This window comes from Echinops telfairi, unplaced genomic scaffold (assembly GCF_000313985.2).
Source record: "Echinops telfairi isolate 266 unplaced genomic scaffold, ASM31398v2 ScPeMD7_25;HRSCAF=90, whole genome shotgun sequence".
Classification (NCBI taxonomy): domain Eukaryota; kingdom Metazoa; phylum Chordata; class Mammalia; order Afrosoricida; family Tenrecidae; genus Echinops; species Echinops telfairi.
In genome coordinates this window covers 26474339-26486207 of record NW_022103922.1, presented here as the reverse complement: position 1 = coordinate 26486207, position 11869 = coordinate 26474339, and positions in this window count along the sequence as shown.

Genomic DNA, 11869 nt, shown 5'->3' with positions numbered 1-11869 from the left:
GGGCGTATCTTTGCCCCAGACTGTCTCTTTAGGCTTCAACCGCAAGGAAAAGACTGGCCCGGAGCAGGAGACTCCAGAGTTAACCGGCTCACTCGGAAGTTTAGCGTCTCAACAGTGTTCCCTAATAGCCACTCTCAGCCCTTGTTCCTCCATTCGGGTTCAGTTCTGGGTTCCCAGAAGAGAGTCTGAAACAGACAGGAGCACTGCGATCTCCCAGCGCGATCCGAGCCCTGTTTGGTGTTTTAAGGGCAGGGAGTTGTCCATTTTAACATAATACTAAACTGTCAGAGAAGAAGAAAGTGCAATTGGTTATTTGGTACGTGTAGATGAAGCCATCAATCTCTGATTCGGACCCTTCTCACCTAGTGCTCCGAGCTCCTAAACCGGCAGAGGTTCTCCTTCCTTCCCCCTCTCCACCTCCGCCGTATCACACTGCGGCACACGGTTAATATCTGCCCCCACGTTTGCACCCCAGTTGCCAGGGTAACAGTGGAGCTGGAGCTAACTGCCTTCTTCGACCCTGTCCAAGTTTTCTGTTCCAGTCGGCAGGCAGAATCGTGCCGTCTGGGTTAAGTCTTGCCTTTCGAAGCCTCAGTGAGCTTTGCTTGTTGACAACGATGCCTTCTCCCACTCACAGAATCGTGGTGGTCCGCGTAGCCTGTGCCGGGGGTGCTACCCCTTTAAGTGATCCGAATTTAACAAAACTTATTGGTTGGTGGTGGGAAATAAACCAGAATGTATGCGTACATTTCAATGTAATAACTATTAAAGAATAACTAAGTAGCTCTGGACTCGTTTTCTTAATCCCTAATGAGTTGAAGCCTTGTCGTGGCTGCCCTGAGAGGCCTGAAACAGTGGACGATCTTTGTCCAAACTAAGAAAGGGCTGACTGCGCAGGGTGGCCTTCTCCATTGACTTAAATGAGCTGACCAACCCTTACTGCAAAGCTTAGAAAGGTGGTCTCCTGGGATCCAATGATGCTAACGTCTTTGCATGTGGGTCAACAGCAGCTGTGTTTTCTGTCTTGTTACCTGAGTATCTCTGAGAGGACAACGGCATGTAGAACGTTTTCTCGGCATCACTTTGGCTGAAGGACTACCTGGCTGTCGGAAAGATGCCACGAACAGAAACACAGACCCCGTAATCCCCAACACGTGCAATAGAGCAGTCCCACTTGGGCAAGCAGGACAGAGGGACAGAAAGGATGGCATGGAGCACCATGGGAACCAACCGTGGCTTTTTGTATTAAAAAGTTTGATGTTCCCACTCTTCAGTAATAGCTAATGAAATTGGAGGCTGGAATCTGAAGGCACTTGTAATTCAGAATTTCCATTCATTTTCAAAATCCAAATTTATATATATTTTTTAAAGCTTCTTGGAACCATTTCCTCCTGGTTATGTTGCTAATTGCACTAATTAGCTCTTCCAGAGTAAGTTGTAGCAAACTGCTCTCATGTTTTAATTCCAGGACATTCCTGTTGGCACAGTCCTTTGTCCGGCAAATTCTACTGAAAGTCATCGCAGGTGCTGCTCATCTCTGTCTTGATGGGGTCGTAGGGGCTGTATCTCTACTTGTAAATGAGGACCCTCAATGCCCTGCAGCCCTCAGGGCCTCCCCAGACCCTGGACCCCAGACTGATTGGCTTTTTCCCCAGTTGCTCTGTGGTTCAGCCCCAGGTGTTTCTCCTTTCCCCCCCCAAATTTCAGCGCTGAAATTTGAAAGTCAAAAGATTCCAGAGAACACCCTTTGCCTTAAATGCACCATTTGCTAACATTTTCCCACATTTTCTGTCTATAAATCTACATGCTTATTATTGAACCATTTGGAAATATGTGCAGATAACTGTGAAGCTTTGAAATGCTTCCTCCTGTTTCTCCTAAAAATCAGGACATCCCCCGTATCTGCAATATCATTATCACACCCCTCAAATTAATCATCTTTATGATATATAGCTAATACATGAGACAGTCAAATTTTCTGAAGTGTTCCAAAGATGTTCTTTAGAGGTTTTAAAAAAATTTTTTTAATGCAGGATGCAATCAGATTATAGTAGTTAACTTCTGCACCTACAGGTATCACACTGTGGAATAATAGATATTATAGAAGTATGAGCGCATCTTCAAGAAATGTGTTCAAAGACACATAGGACGTTGGAGGTATCATTTGGATAATGCTGCTGTCCTTCATATTTTGATATCTTTGGTCTTGAAATAGGTGATTCTCTTTTAGAATTGCCCAAACAAAATGCATTTTGAAATGGCGATTTTACTGCTCCTGCATTAAAAAATATATCTATATCAACAGAAAATTTTTTTATATAATAGGCTACTCCCCTCTGGGAAGGTATTAATTTTGGGTAAGACGTTTTCAATGAATAAATACGGATTTTAAAAAAAATAATGCTTACAGGAAAGAGTACATTTCTAAGCACGCTTTTAAGCTGTTTTGATAAGCTTTTAATGATCTGCCTGGAAAGATTTTTCCATATCATTTCTGACTGCATCATAAATAATGTTTACTCTATTTTAGTTCCACTTGTGATAACATTAAGGATTTCACTATAAGCAAAACAACTAATCCAATTAAATCATTAGAAAAGCAAAATAAAATTTATTTATGAAATCAACTTTGTGTGAGTTTAGAAAAACATCACAAATAAAAGACATAATAGCTATGGTGATTTTTGGGTAATGTTCTTTATTTCTTTAGCTAATATATTCTTCATCTTGTAATGTTTCAAAAACAAGCCAATAAGAGAAAAACTGTTAAATCTACATAAAGTAATCCAAAGTTCAATGAAAACACACATGCACATGTTTTCATTTTATCTGAACTTCCTTTATCTGATTACAAAATTTTCAGGAGGGCAAAATGCATATAATTTAACTTCTTAAAAGTGGAATGTTGCATATATTTTATTCTTGTCTTTGAATTCAATATGAAATTTGATAGCCTGGAATATAAAGGTAGTAATTCCAAACCATGGAAAACGCATATTCGGAGGAAATAAACTGGAGTTTTAATCTCAGGTTTGCTCTGTATGACCTTACTTGTATCGCCTTGTATCCAAAACAAAACCCACAGCTCTTTTGTGAATTCTGACTCCTAGCAATCCTATGTGGGGTTTCTGGGACTTTAAATCTTTCTGGCGGCAGACAGCCCCAACTTTCTCCTAGTGACCTTGTCTCTTTGGTCTATTTCATTGTTCTCTGCTCCAGCTTTCTGAATTGCAACCTGGGCTTACGTTGCCATGTAACTCATGGTAAGGTTCAAACGCTGCTAGATAAATTCTCTATTGGTATGTTAATATTATATATATTTTGGAAGACTTCTAGATGATTTGAATAATAGCCATTTACTAGCTGTTGCTAGTAGCAATGATGGGATACTATGCCTGGTGGTATAGTGGTTACACACACTTGGGAGAAAGACAGAGCTTTCTACTCCTGTAAAGAGTTACAGTCTCATAAACTCAACAGGGACAGTTCTACCTTGTCCTGTAAATTCGCTATGAGTCAGCATCGCCTCGATGGAAGTGAGTTTTGTGTCATAGATATTTGACAAAAGCTGCTTGTGATGAAGTCATTGCTAGACACAGGTCAGTGCGAAACTGGGTTCCTCTGCTGTCAGGTGATGGGCAGAGTGAACAAACAACGCAGACGGTGGTCTGAATCTGGCTTGCAGGCATGTTATGTTTGACCCACAAACTCTTCTCCTAAAGCGACTTCATGCTTGGTAACAAGTCACCAACATTTAAAATTTAGGACAATTTCACATAGAAACTAGATTTCTTTTAAAATTTTCTCACCACCCTGTCCCCCTTCTTCCTCTTTCCCCACCTCCCCAGCCTCCCTTCAAAGTCTGCTTCTTATGGTGTGAAAAACATTTTTTGTTATTTTAATAGTGGTCTCATAGAGTATTTGTCTTTATGATATTGACTAACTTTGCTGAGTAGAATGTCTTCCAAATTCATCCACATCAGGAGATGTTTGACAGACTCATCATTGCTTTTCAGCAATGCATAATATTCCATTGTGTACATGTACCAGAGTTTATTTATCCATTCCTCTACAGACGGTCATTTTGGTTGAGAAACAGTATTTCTTAATTCTCTTGTGAAATCAGAAGATCTGGCAACACCAGCCTTTTGTTCTAATGTGGCAGGAACTGAGTGAGAAGTGGCTGACTCATTTATGTAGAGTGTGTTCTCCACCGTTACCACTGTCCCCACCACTCCCTGTTGCCTCTCAGAAATGAGGTTGCTTGTCAGTTTCCATTTGAGCGCTTACACTGGGCTGGTTCACTCATTCACATCTAACTGCTCTCACGGACGGTATTTCAGGCTGTAGCCCCTGCTGCCCTGTGTCGAGAGAGGGCACTAAGGAAACCACTGTATTCCTTTTCCAATTTATTCCCACTCATGTTGCATAGCTGCTACATTAGTATGCTATTTCTAATAACTAATAGTATACTAATGATAATAAATGGGAGAGTATCTTGGAAGATAGTAAATTCAAACCAGATGCCTTCCAGAGTCCCCACCCAACAAAAACTAAAGCAGCTAGACCATAATACTCCCAGAGAAGTTGAATGTTCAATCTTCCAATTATCCTAAGTCATCAACACACTCCAAATAACAATAAAACTTTTGCTACATTGGCCAAAATGAAAGAGAAATGTCAATGATAAGCCATGGCAGTGTTATTTATAACAATTACATTTTTTCCTGGGGTTTCTTCTCTTGTTGTTGAATAAGTTTGAGCTGGGTGCCTCAGTTTAACTGAAACTTCTCCTTGTTTTAATGCAGCACTTGGCACCTACTTGCACTGTCATGAAACCAAGCAAAACGTCTCAAGACTTAATATGCTAAACACAAAATGAGAAAATCCAATTCAATCTAATTAAATTTTGATGGAGATTTTAACTGTGTTACTGCACACTAGATTAAGTTGAATATCTGTTCCAGAGAAAATCATATCATATAATTGAGACATGGCCTCAGATAGCAAGTCAGCAAAAGACAAGAGTCTACGCATCTTGAAAGAAATATTTAGCACGTAGAGAACAATGTAATCCTTTGCTTATTTACTCAAAAACAATGCCAGGGCTAATTATTCTCCATGGCTACATATATATAGGTGTCTGTGTATGGTATACACTTGTCACGTACCATCGAGTCAACTTCTAGGGACCCTGTGTGCAACAGACTGAAACACTTCTGGTCTTGTGCCATGTTCTCAATTGTTAGGTTGGAGCCCATTGCTGAAGCCACTGTGTGAACACCCTCATCAAAGCTCTCCCTCTTGTACTGACTCCATCAAACACGGTGTCTTTTCCAGGGACTGAGCTCTTCTGATCATGTCCTTAGTACATGAGACTAAGTCCTGCCATCTTCTCTTCTAAGGGATGTTCTGGCCATACTTCCTCCCATACAGCTTTGTTTGTTCTTATAATTCACGATTCTTCACAAGCACCATAACTCAAATGATTCAATTCTGCAGCCTTCCATAGTCACTGCCCTACTTCCACACGCACACGAGGCCATTGAAGCACCATGTCTTCAGCCGGGCGCATTTTAGTCCTCGAAGGACCGTCTTGGCTCTTTAACCCCTTGAAGAGGTCTTGTGCAGCAGGTTTGCCCACTGCAATGCAGCATTTGCTTTCCTGAGCGGCCACTGTGCGTGCAAGTCAAATGGAATCCCTGACAAGCTCAGCCAGCGAGTTCTCCACTGATCATGATGTGATCTCGTGGTTCTGTTGTCTTCTTTACAGTGAGTTTTAATCCACTCTGAAGGCTACAGTTTTTCGTTTTCTTCACCAGGTGATTCAAGTCCTTTTGGCTTTCAGCGATGTTATCTGCATGCCGCAGACTGCTAACAAGCCTTCTTCGAATCCTGATACAGCATCCTTTTTTTCTCTCCTCTAGCTTCTCGGAATAGTTGATTGACACACAGATAGAAACTGTATGATGCAAGGATATGCACTGGAAGCACACCATTGCTGATTTCAAACCGCACAGCGTTTCCTTACGCTGTTGAAAGACAGGTTCTGCATGAGCACAGGGGCTCAGAGCCTACCTCACTGCCAGTGAGTGAGTCCATTTCAATCAGTGTGACTGTAGGACAGAGCAGAACTTACAAAGGCCCTCGCTAGGGTTCGGGAGGCTGTAAATCTCGATGAGCAGCAAGTCCCATCTTCCTGCTCCCAGGACAGGAGCAGAGCGCTCCTAGGATCAACTGAAAGGGCGGCCACAAGGCCCCTCTAGGTTTTGCTCTCAATGGAGAAAAGGGAAAGAGGCAAGCATTTCACTCAGGGATGCAGACTTCTCGAAATCAAGCATCATTTTCAGAATTAACCAACTAAAGCTCCAGAGCGGATCATAGCTTGGATGATGTGTTTGTGGAACTGCCACCACAGGTAATTTTTTTGTGGTTTATGTGGTTTCCCCCATTTCACATTTCCAGGAGTATGTTTTAACCCAACTGGAACAAGAGCTGCCTGAGGTTGTGCAGATAAAAGGTGTGGAAGCTCTGAAGTTAAGTGATGGCAGCACATTATCTGGACCTTGAATGCAGCCAAGCCTAATGGACTTTGGTTTTGAAATAAAAGCAGGAATTCTTAAATATGACAAGGTCAGAAAAGCCGTAAGAGCCCTAAGCCGGTGATTGCCGTTTTTTGTCTGCATTCAGAAGAAAGCACCTGCCACCCTCTGCTTTCTAACTGGAATTTGCATGATCCCTCCCAGGTGCTTGTCGGGGACTGCCTTCTGGGTGAGGGGGATGAAGACAGGCAAAAGGAAGGTGCCCAAGGCACTGCCCTTTGACAAAGAAGCAGTGAGGACATAGGAGAGATTGTAACACGGGCCTTGAGTTAGTTAATTGTGTCAGCCTGGCCAATAATCACATGTGGGGCTAATTGAAAGGCGGAGGGATAAATGGGTGGTGAGTCTCACCTTTCTAGTTCTCGGGTCTCTTGCTTTGTGATGCAGGGTGCAGCTGCCTTAGCAGTTCCCTGCTTCAGCTTGCAAGATTGACTTCCTACAAGACATCCCCAAGGAGAAGCTACATGGACATATCCCGATGCAGCCCTGGGTGCTGGAGCAGCCGTGTGGAGACCCCTGCTAGTGCTGAGATGCTTTTTCGTTCACTGACTCAGCTTTCCTCCTGCAGTCGGCATCATTGCCTCTTTTGTGAGGTGGAGGACTTTGTGGACTGGTGTTGGGTATGGGTTAATGTTGGACTTGTGGGCTTGGGCAGCATTGGGTTGGGATGTTTTCGTGATGCACACTTTCTTTACATAAAACTCTCTTATACATGAGTTGCTGTGGATTTGTTTCTCCAAATTACCTAGACTAATACAGGCCTTCTCAGCGGCTTGGATTCCTGCTTGATTGGGCTAGATAGAACCAGAATCCATGCAGGTGGGGACACTGAGAAGGCTGTAATAGGGAATTCAGGACAGGAGGGAAGTGGGGAATAAAAAGACCAAGCATTGACATTGACTGACGGAGGGCACACTGTGTCAAGCACTGTGCTGGGCATATATTCTCCTGTCAATCCAAACAGTTGGCCATGGAGTGAAGTACCCATGACTTTCAACGTTCAAGGACCTGTCGCCAGTGTGGTCACATGGGGAGGTGCCGCAGTGCGCGTACACAAGCCACAACCCCTGTGCTCCCTTGGTGCCAGGCATCAGACCCAGTGTTTTACTTAGATTAGCTCAGTGACACCTAGTTAGCACCCTGTGAGGTGGGTGCTCGTATGATGATTTCCATTTCACAGGTGGGAATTTGCAATGTAGGAGTCCCTCATCTGGCTAAGGATGGAGCTGGGACTTGAACCAGGCTGTCTGTCTCCAGAACCCTTATGTTAATCTCTATGTTAACTCTCACCCCATTTGTTTCTTAAAGTACTTCTCCTGATTGCCTGCTGAATAAACTGGTGAGAGAGTCTCTTTCCTGATGGGAAGAAAGGATAAGGAGATTGCACTGGTGGTACCAATGCTTCACCATACGGAAGGTGAGGCTGATGAAAATTGTCACCAAAACTTGAGATTATCAAATGGGCAAGAGGGAAGAGGTAGACGCTGCTGGCCAGGCCCCCAGCGGTGGAAGGAAAGGGAAGACGGACTGGCTGCGGGCCCTTCGCCTCAGCAAGATTGCTTAGAGCTGCGAGACCAGTGGTACCTTCCCCCCCTTCGATTGCAGTCAGAGGGTCCGCACCATTCAACTGCTTCCACAAGCCTTTCTCATTCCCGAGTAGGAGAAGTAGTCAACAGTTTCTCCTCAAAATTGGCATGGAAAATATGCAACTGGAAAACCAAATCTGATTCAGTAAACATGTACATCCATACGATGGCTGAAGAGTCTTAATCAGCCCTTAGTCAACAGGGTAGTCTACCTATATCATGTTCACAGTGAGCTTGGTGAATTTGGAAAATGGGTAAAAGTATTTTAAAGGGTGTCTTACTACACTGCCCTTATAGCCTCTAGGCTGACATATATTTTTACCATCTGAAAAAACAGTATGGCATGAAGTGTTTCCTAGCTGATTATGGAAGCTTCTTCATATATCATTTCATGGTACTAGCGTTTGGTGCAACAAACTTTGGGCCCCGGTCTGGATGACCGCTGGGTAAAATAATCAATGATGAGCCTAACTCTCCTGATGGACCCACCAAACCGGCTGCCGTTGAGCTGACTTTGACTCAAGGTGACTCCAGCTGTGTCCGTCAGAGTAGGACTGCGCTCAGTTTTTCACAAGTAGATTTCCAAGCCTGTCCTTCAGGGTGATTCTGTTGTTGTTAGGTGCCATCGAGCCAGGTCCCACCTATAGTGACCCTGTGCACAGCAGCTGCACAGGCCTGCGTCATCCTTAAAAGTGTTCCTGTGCCCGAGCCCGTTGCTGCAGCCACTGTGTCAATCCTTCTCTTTGCGGGCCTGCCTCTTTTCTGCTGCCCCTCCCCTTTACCAAGCATCATGTCCTTCTCCAGGGACTGGTCTTTCCTGACAAAATGTCCGAAGTATGTAAGACGAAGCCTTGCCATACTGCCTCCAACTTGCCTACGGCTTCCAAGACAGAGCTGTTTGTCCTTTCAGCAGCCCATGGTACTTTCAATATTCTTCTCAAGTACATAGCTCAAACGCATTGATTCTTCTAGTCTTCCTTATTGAATGTGTAAATTGCACATGCAATGGAACATACCATGGCGTGGGTCAGGTGAACTTTAGTCCTCCAAGTTACATCCTTGCTCTTCAATACTCTAAAGCAGCTGTTCTCAACCTGTGGAGCACGACCCCTTTGGGGGTCAAACGACCCTTTCACAGGGCTCTCCTGATTTGTAACAGTAGCAAAATGACAGTGATGAAGTAGCAACAAAAATAGTTTTATGGTTTGGGGGTCACCATAACATGAGGAACTGTATTAAAAGGTCACAGCATTAGGAAGGTTGAGAACCTCTGCTCTAAAGAGATCTTGTACTGCAGATTTGCCTAAAGCAACATCTCTTGGCTGTTGCTTCTATGGGCAGTGGGTGTGGATCTGAGCAGGATAAAATCCATGACAACTTCAACCTTTTCTCTTATCATGATGTTAGCTATTGGTCCATTTGTGAGGATACTGGTCTTCGTTACATGGAGATATAATCCACACTGAAGGCTGCAGTCCCTGATCTCCATCAGCAAGTGTTGCAAGTTCTCACTTTCAGCAAGCAAGGGTGTGTCGCCTGCTTATCACGGGTTAATAGGCCTTCCTCCCTTCCTGAGACCACATTCTTCTTCCTACAAGCTGGCTTCTCTGATGATTTGTTCAGCATCCCGAGTGATTCTCGGGATGATTCTGGGTGAACTCAAATCTCCAAGCTTTTAGTTAGCAGCTGAGCTGAGTGCAAAGCTGTTTGTACCACCTAGCGACTCCTCAGGTGTAAGGGGGAAAATACTCAATGATACTGAGCTGATACCAATTTATCATGACTGTATTGAGACACAGTAGAACTTCCCCATAGAATTTTCAAGAATCTTTAAAAAAATTTTTTTTAATTGAGATAAAATTACATATAATACAATTCAATAGTTCAGTCATATTAAGATTGTACAATCATCGCCACAATCAACTTTCCAATAGTTTCTTCTTTCTTATAATCACTGCCCTTGACTCCTCATTTCCCCCCAACCTCCTCTTTTGTGCCCTAGATTATTATTAGTCCAGTTGCTGTCTTCATAGATCCACTCATCCTGACTTCCCTATACAGAAAAAAAAAACCCAACAAAACAAAGACAAAAACACAAAAGCATCAACAACAATGACCAAATAAAACAGAGAAAAACATCCATCAAAATAAAAGCAGAAAATATATATATATTTTTAAACATTTTATTAGGGGCTCATACAACTGTTATCCCAATCCATACACACATCAATTGTGTAAAGCGCATTTGTACATAGTTTCTCAAGACATTTTCTCTCCACTTAAACCCCCGACATTAGGTCCTCATTTTTCCCCTCCCTCCCCGCTCCCCCTCCCTCATGAGCCCTTGATAGTTTATAAATGGGTATTTTGTCATATCTTGCCCTGTCCGACGTCTCAAAATGGGTCAAAAAGGAGAACTAAGGACAAGATGTTACATTCCAGCCCAACTTTGCCGTGCTTTGTCTGATATTGAGGCTACTCTCTTTCCTGGACAATGCTCGATGGGATGCACCGGATACTCCATCTACGAGGAGTCTGCTAATGGATTTCGGGCTTCCACTATCATTCCAATGTTCCACCAACGGGTTTTTTTTTTTTAAAGTAATGTCCTGCTACTGTTCCCTCCTCTCTGGATTTTATTATTCATAATCCTTGGATCCCACAGGCTGTTATGCTTCTTTCACATGGCTGCTTGTTTTGAGACAAAGCTTTAACCCCAGATGCAATTTTTTTCTGATAGCCAGCACCATCTGATTTCTTCACCACACTTTGCTATACTGATGCTGACGGCCATGTTTTCCTCCCACAGATAACTGCTGGGTTTCAACCACAGCTCTTTCGGGTAGCGGCCAAGCTAACCACTGTGCCAACAAGACTCCTCAGGTGTGGAGGAGGCCCCTGGAGGATCATGGCCTTCTACAGATTTGTGCTTTGTAGCTGCTCAAGGCCCAATCGTACTCATTATTATATTCGCTTGCCTTAAAACGTGGCCAGGCCACATTTAATTAATTAGCTACCAGTATCAAATTAACCAGTGGCTCCAGTTTTAGAGGCGGGTATGAAGCTTCACCTCGGAACAACTAAATACAAATCTCTGAGAGGGAGAACTGAACACCTCCACTCAAATCAAGTCTCTAAAGTGATTCTCACGTACCTTCCCTTCGAGAACCCCTGCTTTAGGCCTTATCTACGCCCAGATGCGGTTGCATGCCCTTGTATTATTTATTGATTTGATGCATTACAAAACTGTCCTAAGTCTTTAGGAACTCCAAGGGCATCTGCCCTGCCCTTAGCCATGATGTCATAATGGTCTAATCTGTCATCGGACCTGCTGGGCAGCAGAAAGTCTACGTGGAGCAGACGCAGCAGCTAAGTGGGTAAATCACTACGTTTTCCCAATGAATTTCATATTGTTCATTTTTTTACCTGGGGCTTTTTCCTCAAATAATACGGATTCCAACCCCAATGTTGTAGGTGAGTAAACATTTATAACTTTCCCCAAAAGAATAACCAGGAGAGGAGGTCCTTAACTTGAAAAATTGGTAGCTGGCAATTTTCTGCAGGATGGGAAAACCTTGATGGTGGTGGTGGTGGTTTAATTTTGACTTTACAAAGCTGTGGGGAAAACATAAAGAGTAAGAAAAAGGGAACTCGTGAAAGGAATGACATTACATTTCTGGT